Here is a 20,205-nt window from a genome sequence, read left to right on the forward strand (position 1 = left end):
CGTTGGAGATATTTCGACGTGTAAGCACTCGTTGAACTCCATTTCACAGTGCTAATGCAATGCACAACCATTTAAGCGTCGAAACAATCAACATATCTCGCAAATCGCGAAGATTTCGAAAATTTTGAGGAAAAATAGCCGTCATTTCCTTCCCGTTGGAGATATTTCGACGTTTAAGCACTCGTTGAACTCCATTTCACAGTGCTAATGCAATGCACAGCGTTTAAGCGTCGAAACAATCAAAATATCTCGCAAATCGCGATTTTGACGAAAAATAGCCGTCATTTCGTTCCCGTTGGAGAAATGTCGACGTTTAAGCACTCGTTGAACTCCATTTCACAGTGCTAATGCAGTGCACAACCGTTTAAGCGTCGAAACAATCAAAATATCTCGCAAATCGCGATTTTGACGAAAAATAGCCGTCATTTCGTTCCCGTTGGAGAAATGTCGACGTTTAAGCACTCGTTGAACTCCATTTCACAGTGCTAATGCAGTGCACAACCATTTAAGCGTCGGGACAATCAAGATATCTCGCAAATCGCGATTTTGACGAAAATTAACTGTCATTTCCTTCCCGTTGGAGATATTTCGACGTTTAAGCACTCGTCGAACTCCATTTTACAGTGCAAACGCATTGCACTACCGTTTAAGCGTCGAAACAATCAAAATATCTCGCAAATCGCGAAGATTTCGTCGATTTTGACGAAAAATAGCCGTCATTTCCTTCCGGTTGGAGATACTTCGACGTTTAAGCACTCGTTGAACTCCATTTCACAGTGCTAATGCAATGCACAACCGTTTAAGCGTCGAAACAACCAAAATATCTCGCAAATCGCGATTTTGACGAAAAATAGCCGTCATTTCCTACCCGTTGGAGATATTTCGACGATTAAGCACTCGTTGAACTCCATTTCACAGTGCAAATGCAATGCACAACGATTTAAGCGTCGAAACAATCAAAATATCTCGCATATCGCGAAGATTTCGTAAATTTTGACGAAAAATAGCCGTCATTTCCTTTCCGGTGGAGATATTTCGACGTTTAAGCACTCGTTGAACTCCATTTCACAGTGCTAATGCAATGCACAACGATTTAAGAGTCGAAGCAATCAAAATATCTCGCAAATCGCGAAGATTTCGTAAATTTTGACGAAAAATAGCCGTCATCTCCTTCCCGGTGGAGATATTTCAACGTTTAAGCACTCGTTGAACTCCATTTCACAGTGCTTATGCAATGCACATCCGTTTAAGCGTCGAAACAATCAAAATATCTCGCAAATCGCGATTTTGACGAAAAATAGCCGTCATTTCCTTCCCGTTGGAGATATTTCGACGTGTAAGCACTCGTTGAACTCCATTTCACAGTGCTAATGCAATGCACTACCGTTTAAGCGTCGAAACAATCAAAATATCTCGCAAATCGCGATTTTGACGAAAAATAGCCGTCAGTTCCTCCCCGTTGGAGAAATGTCGACGTTTAAGCACTCGTTGAACTCCATTTCACAGTGCTAATGCAGTGCACAACCATTTAAGCGTCGAGACAATCAAGATATCTCGCAAATCGCGATTTTGACGATAATTAACTGTCATTTCCTTCCCGTTGGAGATATTTCGACGTTTAAGCACTCGTTGAACTCCATTTTACAGTGCTAATGCAATGCACAACCATTTAAGCGCCGAAACAATCAAAATATCTCGCAAATTGCGAAGATTTCGTCGATTTTTACGAAAAATAGCCGTCATTTCCTTCCCGTTGGAGATATTTCGACGTTTAAAGCACTCGTTGAACTCCATTTCACAGTGCTAATGCAATGCACATCCGTTTAAGCGTCGAAACAATCAAAATATGTCGCATATCGCGATTTTGACGAAAAAGAGCCGTCATTTCCTTCCCGTTGGAGATATTTCGACGTTTAAGCGCTCGTTGAACTCCATTTTACAGTGCAAATGCATTGCACTACCGCTTAAGCGTCGAAACAATCAAAATAGCTCGCAAATCGCGAAGATTTCGTCGATTATGACGAAAAAATAGCCGTCATTTCCTTCCCGTTGGAGATATTTCGACGTTTAACCGCTCGTTGAACTCCATTTTACAGTGCAAAATGCATTGCACTACCGTTTAAGCGTCGAAACAATCAAAATAGCTCGCAAATCGCGAAGATTTCGTCGATTTTGACGAAAAATAGCCGTCATTTCCTTCCCGTTGGAGATATTTCGACGTTTAAGCACCCGTTGAACTCCATTTCACAGTGCTAATGCAATGCACAACAGTTTAAGCGTCGAAACACTCAAAATATCTCGCAAATCGCGATTTTGACGAAAATTAACTGTCATTTCCTTCCCGTTGGAGATATTTCGACGTTTAAGCACTCGTTGAACTCCATTTTACAGTGCTAATGCAATGCACAACCATTTAAGCGCCGAAACAATCAAAATATCTCGCAAATCGCGAACATTTCGTCGATTTTTACGAAAAATAGCCGTCATTTCCATCCAGTTGGAGATATTTCGACGTGTATGCACTCGTTGAACTCCATTTCACAGTGCCAATGCAATGCACAACCGTTTAAGCGTCGAAACAATCAAAATATCTCTCAAATCGCGAAGATTTCGTCGATTTTGACGAAAAAATAGCCGTCATTTCCATCCCGTTGGAGATATTTCGACGTTTAAGCACTCGTTGAACTCCACTTCACAGTGCTAATGCAATGCACAACCGTTTAAGCGTCGAAACAACCAAAATATCTCGCAATTCGCGATTTTTACGAAAAATAGCCGTCATTTCCGTCCTGTTGGAGATATTTCGACGTTTAAGCACTCGTTGAACGCAATTTCACAGTGCTAATGCAGTGCACAACCATTTAAGCGCCGAAACAATCAAAATATCTCGCAAATCGCGAACATTTCGTCGATTTTTACGAAAAATAGCCGTCATTTCCTTCCAGTTGGAGATATTTCGACGTGTATGCACTCGCTGAACTCCATTTCACAGTGCCAATGCAATGCACAACCGTTTAAGCGTCGAAACAATCAAAATATCTCTCAAATCACGATTTTGACGAAAATTAACTGTCATTTCCTTCCCGTTGGAGATATTTCGACGTTTAAGCGCTCGTTGAACTCCATTTTACAGTGCAAATGCATTGCACTACCCTTTAAGCGCCGAAACAATCAAAATATCTCGCAAATCGCGAAGATTTCGCCGATTTGGACGAAAAATAGCCGTCATTTCCTTCCCGTTGGAGATATTTCGACGTTTATGCACTCGTTGAACTCCATTTCACAGTGCCAATGCAATGCACAACCGGTTAAGCGTCGAAACAATCAAAATATCTCGCAAATCACGATTTTGACGAAAATTAACTGTCATTTCCTTCCCGTTGGAGATATATCGACGTTTAAGCGCTCGTTGAACTCCATTTTACAGTGCAAATGCATTGCACTACCGCTTAAGCGTCGAAACAATCAAAATAGCTCGCAAATCGCGAAGATTTCGTCGATTTTGACGAAAAATAGCCGTCATTTCCTTCCCGTTGGAGATATTTCGACGTTTAAACCGCTCGTTGAACTAGATTTTACAGTGCAAATGCATTGCACTACCGTTTAAGCGTCGAAACAATCAAAATAGCTCGCAAATCGCGAAGATTTCGTCGATTTTGACGAAAAATAGCCGTCATTTCCTTCCCGTTGGAGATATTTCGACGTTTAAGCACTCGTTGAACTCCAATTCACAGTGCTAATGCAATGCACAACAGTTTAAGCGTCGAGACACAAAAAATATCTCGCAAATCGCGATTTTGACGAAAAATAGCCGTCATTTCCTTCCCGTTGGAGATATTTCGACGTTTAAGCACTCGTTGAACTCCATTTAACAGTGCTAATGCAATGCACAACCGTTTAAGCGTCGAAACAATCAAAATATGTCGCAAATCGCGATTTTGATGAAAATTAACTGTCATTTCCTTCCCGTTGGAGATATTTCGACGTTCAAGCACTCGTTGAACTCCATTTGACAGTGCTAATGCTATGCACAACCATTTAAGCATCGAAACAATCAAAATATCTCGCAAATCGTGAAGATTTCGTCGATTTTGACGATAAATAGCTGTCATTTCCATCCCGTTGGAGATATTTCGACGTTTAAGCACTCGTTGAACTCCATTTCACAGTGCTAATGAAATGCACAACCGTTTAAGCGTCGAAACAACCAAAATATCTCGCAAATCGCGAAGATTTCGAAAATTTTAGCGAAAAATAGCCGTCATTTCCTTCGCGTTGGAGATTTTTCGACGTTTAAGCACTCGTTGAACTCCATTTGACAGTGCTAATTGCTATGCACAACCATTTAAGCATCGAAACAATCAAAATATCTCGCAAATCGTGAAGATTTCGTCGATTTTGACGATAAATAGCTGTCATTTCCATCCCGTTGGAGATATTTCGACGTTTAAGCACTCGTTGAACTCCATTTCACAGTGCTAATGCAATGCACAACAGTTTAAGCGTCGAAACACAAAAAATATCTCGCAAATCGCGATTTTGACGAAAAATAGCCGTCATTTCCTTCCCGTTGGAGATATTTCGACGTTTAAGCACTCGTTGAACTCCATTTAACAGTGCTAATGCAATGCACAACCGTTTAAGCGTCGAAACAATCAAAATATGTCGCAAATCGCGATTTTGATGAAAATTAACTGTCATTTCCTTCCCGTTGGAGATATTTCGACGTTCAAGCACTCGTTGAACTCCATTTGACAGTGCTAATGCTATGCACAACCATTTAAGCATCGAAACAATCAAAATATCTCGCAAATCGTGAAGATTTCGTCGATTTTGACGATAAATAGCTGTCATTTCCATCCCGTTGGAGATATTTCGACGTTTAAGCACTCGTTGAACTCCATTTCACAGTGCTAATGCAATGCACAGCGTTTAAGCGTCGAAACAATCAAAATATCTCGCAAATCGCGAAGATTTCGAAAATTTTAGCGAAAAATAGCCGTCATTTCCTTCGCGTTGGAGATTTTTCGACGTTTAAGCACTCGTTGAACTCCATTTCACAGTGCTAATGCAATGCACAACGTTTAAGCGTCGAAACAATCAAAATATCTCGCAAATCGCGAAGATTTCGAAAATTTTGAGGAGAAATAGCCGTCATTTCCTTACCGTTGGAGATATTTCGACGTTTAAGCACTCGTTGAACTCCATTTCACAGTGCTAATGCAATGCACAACCATTTAAGCGTCGAAACAATCAAAATATCTCGCAAATCGCGAGGATTTCGAAAATTTTAGCGAAAAATAGCCGTCATTTCCTTCGCGTTGGAGCTTTTTCGACGTTTAAGCACTCGTTGAACTCCATTTCACAGTGCTAATGCAATGCACAACCATTTAAGCGTCGAAGCAATCAAAATATCTCGCAAATCGCGAAGATTTCGAAAATTTTGACGAAAAATAGCCGTCATTTCCTTCCCGTTGGAGATATTTCGACGTTTAAGCACTCGTTGAACTCCATTTCACAGTGCTAATGCAATGCACAACGTTTTAAGCGTCGAAACAATCAAAATATCTCGCAAATCGCGAAGATTTCGAAAATTTTGAGGAAAAATAGCCGTCATTTCCTTCCCGTTGGAGATATTTCGACGTTTAAGCACTCGTTGAACTCCATTTCACAGTGCTAATGCCATGCACAACCATTTAAGCGTCGAAACAATCAAAATATCTCGCAAATCGCGAAGATTTCGAAAATTTTGACGAAAAATAGCCGTCATTTCCTTCCCGTCGGAGATATTTCGACGTTTAAGCACTCGTTGAACTCCATTTCACAGTGCTAATGCAATGCACAACCATTTAAGCGTCGAAACAATCAAAATATCTCGCAAATCGCGAAGATTTCGAAAATTTTAGCGAAAAATAGCCGTCATTTCCTTCCCGTTGGAGATATTTCGACGTTTAAGCACTCGTTGAACTCCTTTTCACAGTGCTAATGCAATGCACAACCATTTAAGCGTCGAAACAATCAAAATATCTCGCAAATCGCGAAGATATCGAAAATTTTAGCGAAAAATAGCCGTCATTTCCTTCGCGTTGGAGATTTTTCGACGTTTAAGCACTCGTTGAACTCCATTTCACAGTGCTAATGCAATGCACAACCATTTAAGCGTCGAAACAATCAAAAATATCTCGCAAATCGCGAAGATTTCGAAAATTTTAGCGAAAAATAGCCGTCATTTCCTTCCCGTTGGAGATATTTCGTCGTTTAAGCACTCGTTGAACTCCATTTCACAGTGCCAATGCAATGCACAGCGTTTAAGCGTCGAAACAATCAAAATATCTCGCAAATCGCTAAGATTTCGAAAATTTTAGCGAAAAATAGCCGTCATTTCCTTCGCGTTGGAGATTTTTCGACGTTTAAGCACTCGTTGAACTCCATTTCACAGTGCTAATGCAATGCACAACCATTTAAGAGTCGAAACAATCAAAATATCTCGCAAATCGCGAAGATTTCGAAAATTTTGACGAAAAATAGCCGTCATTTCCTTCCCGTTGGAGATATTTCGACGTTTAAGCACTCGTTGAACTTCATTTCACAGTGCTAATGCAATGCACAACGTTTAAGCGTCGAAACAATCAAAATATCTCGCAAATCGCGAAGATTTCGAAAATTTTGAGGAAAAATAGCCGTCATTTCCTTCCCGTTGGAGATATTTCGACGTTTAAGCACTCGTTGAACTCCATTTCACAGTGCTAATGCCATGCACAACCATTTAAGCGTCGAAACAATCAAAATATCTCGCAAATCGCGAAGATTTCGAAAATTTTGACGAAAAATAGCCGTCATTTCCTTCCCGTTGGAGATATTTCGACGTTTAAGCACTCGTTGAACTCCATTTCACAGTGCTAATGCAATGCACAAACATTTAAGCGTCGAAACAATCAAAATATCTCGCAAATCGCGAAGATTTCGAAAATTTTAGCGAAAAATAGCCGTCATTTCCTTCCCGTTGGAGATATTTCGACGTTTAAGCACTCGTTGAACTCCTTTTCACAGTGCTAATGCAATGCACAACCATTTAAGCGCCGAAACAATCAAAATATCTCGCAAATCGCGAACATTTCGTCGATTTTTACGAAAAATAGCCGTCATTTCCATCCAGTTGGAGATATTTCGACGTGTATGCACTCGTTGAACTCCATTTCACAGTGCCAATGCAATGCACAACCGTTTAAGCGTCGAAACAATCAAAATATCTCTCAAATCGCGAAGATTTCGTCGATTTTGACGAAAAATAGCCGTCATTTCCATCCCGTTGGAGATATTTCGACGTTTAAGCACTCGTTGAACTCCACTTCACAGTGCTAATGCAATGCACAACCGTTTAAGCGTCGAAACAACCAAAATATCTCGCAATTCGCGATTTTTACGAAAAATAGCCGTCATTTCCGTCCTGTTGGAGATATTTCGACGTTTAAGCACTCGTTGAACGCAATTTCACAGTGCTAATGCAGTGCACAACCATTTAAGCGCCGAAACAATCAAAATATCTCGCAAATCGCGAACATTTCGTCGATTTTTACGAAAAATAGCCGTCATTTCCTTCCAGTTGGAGATATTTCGACGTGTATGCACTCGCTGAACTCCATTTCACAGTGCCAATGCAATGCACAACCGTTTAAGCGTCGAAACAATCAAAATATCTCTCAAATCACGATTTTGACGAAAATTAACTGTCATTTCCTTCCCGTTGGAGATATTTCGACGTTTAAGCGCTCGTTGAACTCCATTTTACAGTGCAAATGCATTGCACTACCCTTTAAGCGCCGAAACAATCAAAATATCTCGCAAATCGCGAAGATTTCGCCGATTTGGACGAAAAATAGCCGTCATTTCCTTCCCGTTGGAGATATTTCGACGTTTATGCACTCGTTGAACTCCATTTCACAGTGCCAATGCAATGCACAACCGGTTAAGCGTCGAAACAATCAAAATATCTCGCAAATCACGATTTTGACGAGAAATTAACTGTCATTTCCTTCCCGTTGGAGATATATCGACGTTTAAGCGCTCGTTGAACTCCATTTTACAGTGCAAATGCATTGCACTACCGCTTAAGCGTCGAAACAATCAAAATAGCTCGCAAATCGCGAAGATTTCGTCGATTTTGACGAAAAATAGCCGTCATTTCCTTCCCGTTGGAGATATTTCGACGTTTAACCGCTCGTTGAACTAGATTTTACAGTGCAAATGCATTGCACTACCGTTTAGAAGCGTCGAAACAATCAAAATAGCTCGCAAATCGCGAAGATTTCGTCGATTTTGACGAAAAATAGCCGTCATTTCCTTCCCGTTGGAGATATTTCGACGTTTAAGCACTCGTTGAACTCCAATTCACAGTGCTAATGCAATGCACAACAGTTTAAGCGTCGAGACACAAAAAATATCTCGCAAATCGCGATTTTGACGAAAAATAGCCGTCATTTCCTTCCCGTTGGAGATATTTCGACGTTTAAGCACTCGTTGAACTCCATTTAACAGTGCTAATGCAATGCACAACCGTTTAAGCGTCGAAACAATCAAAATATGTCGCAAATCGCGATTTTGATGAAAATTAACTGTCATTTCCTTCCCGTTGGAGATATTTCGACGTTCAAGCACTCGTTGAACTCCATTTGACAGTGCTAATGCTATGCACAACCATTTAAGCATCGAAACAATCAAAATATCTCGCAAATCGTGAAGATTTCGTCGATTTTGACGATAAATAGCTGTCATTTCCATCCCGTTGGAGATATTTCGACGTTTAAGGCACTCGTTGAACTCCATTTCACAGTGCTAATGAAATGCACAACCGTTTAAGCGTCGAAACAACCAAAATATCTCGCAAATCGCGAAGATTTCGAAAATTTTAGCGAAAAATAGCCGTCATTTCCTTCGCGTTGGAGATTTTTCGACGTTTAAGCACTCGTTGAACTCCATTTGACAGTGCTAATGCTATGCACAACCATTTAAGCATCGAAACAATCAAAATATCTCGCAAATCGTGAAGATTTCGTCGATTTTGACGATAAATAGCTGTCATTTCCATCCCGTTGGAGATATTTCGACGTTTAAGCACTCGTTGAACTCCATTTCACAGTGCTAATGCAATGCACAACAGTTTAAGCGTCGAAACACAAAAAATATCTCGCAAATCGCGATTTTGACGAAAAATAGCCGTCATTTCCTTCCCGTTGGAGATATTTCGACGTTTAAGCACTCGTTGAACTCCATTTAACAGTGCTAATGCAATGCACAAACCGTTTAAGCGTCGAAACAATCAAAATATGTCGCAAATCGCGATTTTGATGAAAATTAACTGTCATTTCCTTCCCGTTGGAGATATTTCGACGTTCAAGCACTCGTTGAACTCCATTTGACAGTGCTAATGCTATGCACAACCATTTAAGCATCGAAACAATCAAAATATCTCGCAAATCGTGAAGATTTCGTCGATTTTGACGATAAATAGCTGTCATTTCCATCCCGTTGGAGATATTTCGACGTTTAAGCACTCGTTGAACTCCATTTCACAGTGCTAATGCAATGCACAGCGTTTAAGCGTCGAAACAATCAAAATATCTCGCAAATCGCGAAGATTTCGAAAATTTTAGCGAAAAATAGCCGTCATTTCCTTCGCGTTGGAGATTTTTCGACGTTTAAGCACTCGTTGAACTCCATTTCACAGTGCTAATGCAATGCACAACGTTTAAGCGTCGAAACAATCAAAATATCTCGCAAATCGCGAAGATTTCGAAAATTTTGAGGAGAAATAGCCGTCATTTCCTTACCGTTGGAGATATTTCGACGTTTAAGCACTCGTTGAACTCCATTTCACAGTGCTAATGCAATGCACAACCATTTAAGCGTCGAAACAATCAAAATATCTCGCAAATCGCGAGGATTTCGAAAATTTTAGCGAAAAATAGCCGTCATTTCCTTCGCGTTGGAGCTTTTTCGACGTTTAAGCACTCGTTGAACTCCATTTCACAGTGCTAATGCAATGCACAACCATTTAAGCGTCGAAGCAATCAAAATATCTCGCAAATCGCGAAGAATTCGAAAATTTTGACGAAAAATAGCCGTCATTTCCTTCCCGTTGGAGATATTTCGACGTTTAAGCACTCGTTGAACTCCATTTCACAGTGCTAATGCAATGCACAACGTTTAAGCGTCGAAACAATCAAAATATCTCGCAAATCGCGAAGATTTCGAAAATTTTGAGGAAAAATAGCCGTCATTTCCTTCCCGTTGGAGATATTTCGACGTTTAAGCACTCGTTGAACTCCATTTCACAGTGCTAATGCCATGCACAACCATTTAAGCGTCGAAACAATCAAAATATCTCGCAAATCGCGAAGATTTCGAAAATTTTGACGAAAAATAGCCGTCATTTCCTTCCCGTCGGAGATATTTCGACGTTTAAGCACTCGTTGAACTCCATTTCACAGTGCTAATGCAATGCACAACCATTTAAGCGTCGAAACAATCAAAATATCTCGCAAATCGCGAAGATTTCGAAAATTTTAGCGAAAAATAGCCGTCATTTCCTTCCCCGTTGGAGATATTTCGACGTTTAAGCACTCGTTGAACTCCTTTTCACAGTGCTAATGCAATGCACAACCATTTAAGCGTCGAAACAATCAAAATATCTCGCAAATCGCGAAGATATCGAAAATTTTAGCGAAAAATAGCCGTCATTTCCTTCGCGTTGGAGATTTTTCGACGTTTAAGCACTCGTTGAACTCCATTTCACAGTGCTAATGCAATGCACAACCATTTAAGCGTCGAAACAATCAAAATATCTCGCAAATCGCGAAGATTTCGAAAATTTTAGCGAAAAATAGCCGTCATTTTCCTTCCCGTTGGAGATATTTCGTCGTTTAAGCACTCGTTGAACTCCATTTCACAGTGCCAATGCAATGCACAGCGTTTAAGCGTCGAAACAATCAAAATATCTCGCAAATCGCTAAGATTTCGAAAATTTTAGCGAAAAATAGCCGTCATTTCCTTCGCGTTGGAGATTTTTCGACGTTTAAGCACTCGTTGAACTCCATTTCACAGTGCTAATGCAATGCACAGCGTTTAAGCGTCGAAACAATCAAAATATCTCGCAAATCGCGAAGATTTCGTAAATTTTGACGAGAAATAGCCGTCATTTCCTTCGCGTTGGAGATTTTTCGACGTTTAAGCACTCGTTGAACTCCATTTCACAGTGCTAAATGCAATGCACAACGTTTAAGCGTCGAAACAATCAAAATATCTCGCAAATCGCGAAGATTTCGAAAATTTTGAGGAGAAATAGCCGTCATTTCCTTACCGTTGGAGATATTTCGACGTTTAAGCACTCGTTGAACTCCATTTCACAGTGCTAATGCAATGCACAACCATTTAAGCGTCGAAACAATCAAAATATCTCGCAAATCGCGAGGATTTCGAAAATTTTAGCGAAAAATAGCAGTCATTTCCTTCGCGTTGGAGATTTTTCGACGTTTAAGCACTCGTTGAACTCCATTTCACAGTGCTAATGCAATGCACAACCATTTAAGAGTCGAAACAATCAAAATATCTCGCAAATCGCGAAGATTTCGAAAATTTTGACGAAAAATAGCCGTCATTTCCTTCCCGTTGGAGATATTTCGACGTTTAAGCACTCGTTGAACTTCATTTCACAGTGCTAATGCAATGCACAACGTTTAAGCGTCGAAACAATCAAAATATCTCGCAAATCGCGAAGATTTCGAAAATTTTGAGGAAAAATAGCCGTCATTTCCTTCCCGTTGGAGATATTTCGACGTTTAAGCACTCGTTGAACTCCATTTCACAGTGCTAATGCCATGCACAACCATTTAAGCGTCGAAACAATCAAAATATCTCGCAAATCGCGAAGATTTCGAAAATTTTGACGAAAAATAGCCGTCATTTTCCTTCCCGTTGGAGATATTTCGACGTTTAAGCACTCGTTGAACTCCATTTCACAGTGCTAATGCAATGCACAAACATTTAAGCGTCGAAACAATCAAAATATCTCGCAAATCGCGAAGATTTCGAAAATTTTAGCGAAAAATAGCCGTCATTTCCTTCCCGTTGGAGATATTTCGACGTTTAAGCACTCGTTGAACTCCTTTTCACAGTGCTAATGCAATGCACAACCATTTAAGCGTCGAAACAATCAAAATATCTCGCAAATCGCGAAGATATCGAAAATTTTAGCGAAAAATAGCCGTCATTTCCTTCGCGTTGGAGATTTTTCGACGTTTAAGCACTCGTTGAACTCCATTTCACAGTGCTAATGCAATGCACAACCATTTAAGCGTCGAAACAATCAAAATATCTCGCAAATCGCGAAGATTTCGAAAATTTTAGCGAAAAATAGCCGTCATTTCCTTCCCGTTGGAGATATTTCGACGTTTAAGCACTCGTTGAACTCCTTTTCACAGTGCTAATGCAATGCACAACCATTTAAGCGTCGAAACAATCAAAATATCTCGCAAATCGCGAAGATATCGAAAATTTTAGCGAAAAATAGCCGTCATTTCCTTCGCGTTGGAGATTTTTCGACGTTTAAGCACTCGTTGAACTCCATTTCACAGTGCTAATGTAAGGCACAACCATTTAAGCGTCGAAACAATCAAAATATCTCGCAAATCGCGAAGATTTCGAAAATTTTAGCGAAAAATAGCCGTCATTTCCTTCCCGTTGGAGATATTTCGTCGTTTAAGCACTCGTTGAACTCCATTTCACAGTGCTAATGCAATGCACAGCGTTTAAGCGTCGAAACAATCAAAATATCTCGCAAATCGCGAAGATTTCGAAAATTTTAGCGAAAAATAGCCGTCATTTCCTTCCCGTTGGAGATATTTCGACGTGTAAGCACTCGTTGAACTCCATTTCACAGTGCTAATGCAATGCACAACCATTTAAGCGTCGAAACAATCAACATATCTCGCAAATCGCGAAGATTTCGAAAATTTTGAGGAAAAATAGCCGTCATTTCCTTCCCGTTGGAGATATTTCGACGTTTAAGCACTCGTTGAACTCCATTTCACAGTGCTAATGCAATGCACAGCGTTTAAGCGTCGAAACAATCAAAATATCTCGCAAATCGCGATTTTGACGAAAAATAGCCGTCATTTCGTTCCCGTTGGAGAAATGTCGACGTTTAAGCACTCGTTGAACTCCATTTCACAGTGCTAATGCAGTGCACAACCGTTTAAGCGTCGAAACAATCAAAATATCTCGCAAATCGCGATTTTGACGAAAAATAGCCGTCATTTCGTTCCCGTTGGAGAAATGTCGACGTTTAAGCACTCGTTGAACTCCATTTCACAGTGCTAATGCAGTGCACAACCATTTAAGCGTCGGGACAATCAAGATATCTCGCAAATCGCGATTTTGACGAAAATTAACTGTCATTTCCTTCCCGTTGGAGATATTTCGACGTTTAAGCACTCGTCGAACTCCATTTTACAGTGCAAACGCATTGCACTACCGTTTAAGCGTCGAAACAATCAAAATATCTCGCAAATCGCGAAGATTTCGTCGATTTTGACGAAAAATAGCCGTCATTTCCTTCCGGTTGGAGATACTTCGACGTTTAAGCACTCGTTGAACTCCATTTCACAGTGCTAATGCAATGCACAACCGTTTAAGCGTCGAAACAACCAAAATATCTCGCAAATCGCGATTTTGACGAAAAATAGCCGTCATTTCCTACCCGTTGGAGATATTTCGACGATTAAGCACTCGTTGAACTCCATTTCACAGTGCAAATGCAATGCACAACGATTTAAGCGTCGAAACAATCAAAATATCTCGCATATCGCGAAGATTTCGTAAATTTTGACGAAAAATAGCCGTCATTTCCTTCCCGGTGGAGATATTTCGACGTTTAAGCACTCGTTGAACTCCATTTCACAGTGCTAATGCAATGCACAACGATTTAAGAGTCGAAACAATCAAAATATCTCGCAAATCGCGAAGATTTCGTAAATTTTGACGAAAAATAGCCGTCATCTCCTTCCCGGTGGAGATATTTCAACGTTTAAGCACTCGTTGAACTCCATTTCACAGTGCTTATGCAATGCACATCCGTTTAAGCGTCGAAACAATCAAAATATCTCGCAAATCGCGATTTTGACGAAAAATAGCCGTCATTTCCTTCCCGTTGGAGATATTTCGACGTTTAAGCACTCGTTGAACTCCATTTCACAGTGCTAATGCAATGCACTACCGTTTAAGCGTCGAAACAATCAAAATATCTCGCAAATCGCGATTTTGACGAAAAATAGCCGTCAGTTCCTCCCCGTTGGAGAAATGTCGACGTTTAAGCACTCGTTGAACTCCATTTCACAGTGCTAATGCAGTGCACAACCATTTAAGCGTCGAGACAATCAAGATATCTCGCAAATCGCGATTTTGACGATAATTAACTGTCATTTCCTTCCCGTTGGAGATATTTCGACGTTTAAGCACTCGTTGAACTCCATTTTACAGTGCTAATGCAATGCACAACCATTTAAGCGCCGAAACAATCAAAATATCTCGCAAATTGCGAAGATTTCGTCGATTTTTACGAAAAATAGCCGTCATTTCCTTCCCGTTGGAGATATTTCGACGTTTAAGCACTCGTTGAACTCCATTTCACAGTGCTAATGCAATGCACATCCGTTTAAGCGTCGAAACAATCAAAATATGTCGCATATCGCGATTTTGACGAAAAAGAGCCGTCATTTCCTTCCCGTTGGAGATATTTCGACGTTTAAGCGCTCGTTGAACTCCATTTTACAGTGCAAATGCATTGCACTACCGCTTAAGCGTCGAAACAATCAAAATAGCTCGCAAATCGCGAAGATTTCGTCGATTATGACGAAAAAATAGCCGTCATTTCCTTCCCGTTGGAGATATTTCGACGTTTAACCGCTCGTTGAACTCCATTTTACAGTGCAAATGCATTGCACTACCGTTTAAGCGTCGAAACAATCAAAATAGCTCGCAAATCGCGAAGATTTCGTCGATTTTGACGAAAAATAGCCGTCATTTCCTTCCCGTTGGAGATATTTCGACGTTTAAGCACCCGTTGAACTCCATTTCACAGTGCTAATGCAATGCACAACAGTTTAAGCGTCGAAACACTCAAAATATCTCGCAAATCGCGATTTTGACGAAAATTAACTGTCATTTCCTTCCCGTTGGAGATATTTCGACGTTTAAGCACTCGTTGAACTCCATTTTACAGTGCTAATGCAATGCACAACCATTTAAGCGCCGAAACAATCAAAATATCTCGCAAATCGCGAACATTTCGTCGATTTTTTACGAAAAATAGCCGTCATTTCCATCCAGTTGGAGATATTTCGACGTGTATGCACTCGTTGAACTCCATTTCACAGTGCCAATGCAATGCACAACCGTTTAAGCGTCGAAACAATCAAAATATCTCTCAAATCGCGAAGATTTCGTCGATTTTGACGAAAAATAGCCGTCATTTCCATCCCGTTGGAGATATTTCGACGTTTAAGCACTCGTTGAACTCCACTTCACAGTGCTAATGCAATGCACAACCGTTTAAGCGTCGAAACAACCAAAATATCTCGCAATTCGCGATTTTTACGAAAAATAGCCGTCATTTCCGTCCTGTTGGAGATATTTCGACGTTTAAGCACTCGTTGAACGCAATTTCACAGTGCTAATGCAGTGCACAACCATTTAAGCGCCGAAACAATCAAAATATCTCGCAAATCGCGAACATTTCGTCGATTTTTACGAAAAATAGCCGTCATTTCCTTCCAGTTGGAGATATTTCGACGTGTATGCACTCGCTGAACTCCATTTCACAGTGCCAATGCAATGCACAACCGTTTAAGCGTCGAAACAATCAAAATATCTCTCAAATCACGATTTTGACGAAAATTAACTGTCATTTCCTTCCCGTTGGAGATATTTCGACGTTTAAGCGCTCGTTGAACTCCATTTTACAGTGCAAATGCATTGCACTACCCTTTAAGCGCCGAAACAATCAAAATATCTCGCAAATCGCGAAGATTTCGCCGATTTGGACGAAAAATAGCCGTCATTTCCTTCCCGTTGGAGATATTTCGACGTTTATGCACTCGTTGAACTCCATTTCACAGTGCCAATGCAATGCACAACCGGTTAAGCGTCGAAACAATCAAAATATCTCGCAAATCACGATTTTGACGAAAATTAACTGTCATTTCCTTCCCGTTGGAGATATATCGACGTTTAAGCGCTCGTTGAACTCCATTTTACAGTGCAAATGCATTGCACTACCGCTTAAGCGTCGAAACAATCAAAATAGCTCGCAAATCGCGAAGATTTCGTCGATTTTGACGAAAAATAGCCGTCATTTCCTTCCCGTTGGAGATATTTCGACGTTTAACCGCTCGTTGAACTAGATTTTACAGTGCAAATGCATTGCACTACCGTTTAAGCGTCGAAACAATCAAAATAGCTCGCAAATCGCGAAGATTTCGTCGATTTTGACGAAAAATAGCCGTCATTTCCTTCCCGTTGGAGATATTTCGACGTTTAAGCACTCGTTGAACTCCAATTCACAGTGCTAATGCAATGCACAACAGTTTAAGCGTCGAAACACAAAAAATATCTCGCAAATCGCGATTTTGACGAAAAATAGCCGTCATTTCCTTCCCGTTGGAGATATTTCGACGTTTAAGCACTCGTTGAACTCCATTTAACAGTGCTAATGCAATGCACAACCGTTTAAGCGTCGAAACAATCAAAATATGTCGCAAATCGCGATTTTGATGAAAATTAACTGTCATTTCCTTCCCGTTGGAGATATTTCGACGTTCAAGCACTCGTTGAACTCCATTTGACAGTGCTAATGCTATGCACAACCATTTAAGCATCGAAACAATCAAAATATCTCGCAAATCGTGAAGATTTCGTCGATTTTGACGATAAATAGCTGTCATTTCCATCCCGTTGGAGATATTTCGACGTTTAAGCACTCGTTGAACTCCATTTCACAGTGCTAATGAAATGCACAACCGTTTAAGCGTCGAAACAACCAAAATATCTCGCAATTCGCGATTTTTACGAAAAATAGCCGTCATTTCCTTCCTGTTGGAGATATTTCGACGTTTAAGCACTCGTTGAACTCAATTTCACAGTGCTAATGCAGTGCACAACCATTTAAGCGTCGAAACAAACAAAATATCTCGCAAATCGCGATTTTGACGAAAATTAACTGTCATTTCCTTCCCGTTGGAGATATTTCGACGTTTAAGCGCTCGTTGAACTCCATTTTACAGTGCAAATGCATTGCACTACCGTTTAAGCGTCGAAACAATCAAAATATCTCGCAAATCGCGAAGACTTCGTCGATTTTGACGAAAAATAGCCGTCATTTCCTTCCCGTTGGAGATATTTCGACGTTTAAGCACCCGTTGAACTCCATTTCACAGTGCTAATGCAATGCACAACCATTTAAGCATCGAAACAATCAAAATATCTCGCAAATCGCGATTTTGCCGAAAAATAGCCGTCATTTCCTGCCCGTTGGAGATGTTTCTTCGTTCAAGCACTCGTTGAACTCCATTTCACAGTGCTAATGCAATGCACAACCATTTAAGCGTCGAAACAATCAAAATATCTCGCAAATCGCGATTTTGACGAAAAATAGCCGTCATTTCCTTCCCGTTGGAGATATTTCGACGTTTAAGCGCTCGTTGAACTCCATTTTACAGTGCAAATGCATTGCACTACCCTTTAAGCGCCGAAACAATCAAAATATCTCGCAAATCGCGAAGATTTCGCCGATTTGGACGAAAAATAGCCGTCATTTCCTTCCCGTTGGAGATATTTCGACGTTTATGCACTCGTTGAACTCCATTTCACAGTGCCAATGCAATGCACAACCGGTTAAGCGTCGAAACAATCAAAATATCTCGCAAATCACGATTTTGACGAAAATTAACTGTCATTTCCTTCCCGTTGGAGATATATCGACGTTTAAGCGCTCGTTGAACTCCATTTTACAGTGCAAATGCATTGCACTACCGCTTAAGCGTCGAAACAATCAAAATAGCTCGCAAATCGCGAAGATTTCGTCGATTTTGACGAAAAATAGCCGTCATTTCCTTCCCGTTGGAGATATTTCGACGTTTAACCGCTCGTTGAACTAGATTTTACAGTGCAAATGCATTGCACTACCGTTTAAGCGTCGAAACAATCAAAATAGCTCGCAAATCGCGAAGATTTCGTCGATTTTGACGAAAAATAGCCGTCATTTCCTTCCCGTTGGAGATATTTCGACGTTTAAGCACTCGTTGAACTCCATTTCACAGTGCTAATGCAATGCACAACAGTTTAAGCGTCGAAACACTCAAAATATCTCGCAAATCGCGATTTTGACGAAAAATAGCCGTCATTTCCTTCCCGTTGGAGATATTTCGACGTTTAAGCACTCGTTGAACTCCATTTCACAGTGCTAATGCAATGCACAACCGTTTAAGCGTCGAAACAATCAAAATATGTCGCAAATCGCGATTTTGACGAAAAATAGCCGTCATTTCCTTCCCGTTGGAGATATTTCGACGTTTAAGCACTCGTTGAACTCCATTTCACAGTGCTAATGCAATGCACAACCGTTTAAGCGTCGAAACAATCAAAATATCTCGCAAATCGTGAAGATTTCGTCGATTTTGACGATAAATAGCTGTCATTTCCATCCCGTTGGAGATATTTCGACGTTTAAGCACTCGTTGAACTCCATTTCACAGTGCTAATGAAATGCACAACCGTTTAAGCGTCGAAACAACCAAAATATCTCGCAATTCGCGATTTTTACGAAAAATAGCCGTCATTTCCTTCCTGTTGGAGATATTTCGACGTTTAAGCACTCGTTGAACTCAATTTCACAGTGCTAATGCAGTGCACAACCATTTAAGCGTCGAAACAAACAAAATATCTCGCAAATCGCGATTTTGACGAAAATTAACTGTCATTTCCTTCCCGTTGGAGATATTTCGACGTTTAAGCGCTCGTTGAACTCCATTTTACAGTGCAAATGCATTGCACTACCGTTTAAGCGTCGAAACAATCAAAATATCTCGCAAATCGCAAAGATTTCGTCGATTTTGACGAAAAATAGCCGTCATTTCCTTCCCGTTGGAGATATTTCGACGTTTAAGCACCCGTTGAACTCCATTTCACAGTGCTAATGCAATGCACAACCATTTAAGCATCGAAACAATCAAAATATCTCGCAAATCGCGATTTTGCCGAAAAATAGCCGTCATTTCCTGCCCGTTGGAGATATTTCGACGTTCAAGCACTCGTTGAACTCCATTTCACAGTGCTAATGCAATGCACAACCATTTAAGCGTCGAAACAATCAAGATATCTCGCAAATCGCGATTTTGACGAAAATTAACTGTCATTTCCTTCCCGTTGGAGATATTTCGACGTCTAAGCGCTCGTTGAACTCCATTTTACAGTGCAAATGCATTGCACTACCGTTTAAGCGTCGAAACAATCAAAATAGCTCGCAAATCGCGAAGATTTCGTCGATTTTGACGAAAAATAGCCGTCATTTCCTTCCCGATGTAGATATTTCGACGTTTAAGCACTCGTTGAACTCCATTTCACAGTGCTAATGCAATGCACAACCGTTTAAGCGTCGAAACAATCAAAATATGTCGCAAATCGCGATTTTGACGAAAAATAGCCGTCATTTCCTTCCCGTTGGAGATATTTCGACGTTTAAGCGCTCGCTGAACTCCATTTTACAGTGCAAACGCATTGCACTACCGTTTAAGCGTCGAAACAATCAAAATATCTCGCAAACCGCGATGATTTCGTCGATTTTGACGATAAATAGCCGTCATTTCCTTCCCGTTGGAGATATTTCGACGTTTAAGCACTCGTTGAACTCCATTTCACAGTGCTAATGCAATGCACAACCATTTAAGCGTCGAAACAATCAAAATATCTCGCAAATCGCGATTTTGCCGAAAAATAGCCGTCATTTCCTGCCCGTTGTGGATATTTCGACGTTCAAGCACCCGTTGAACTCCATTTCACAGTGCTAGTGCAATGCACAACCATTTAAGCATCGAAACAATCAAAATATCTCGCAAATCACGATTTTGACGGAAATTAACTGTCATTTCCTTCCCGTTG

Source organism: Bombus huntii, unplaced genomic scaffold (genome assembly GCF_024542735.1).
Source record: "Bombus huntii isolate Logan2020A unplaced genomic scaffold, iyBomHunt1.1 ctg00000158.1, whole genome shotgun sequence".
Classification (NCBI taxonomy): Eukaryota; Metazoa; Arthropoda; class Insecta; order Hymenoptera; family Apidae; genus Bombus; species Bombus huntii.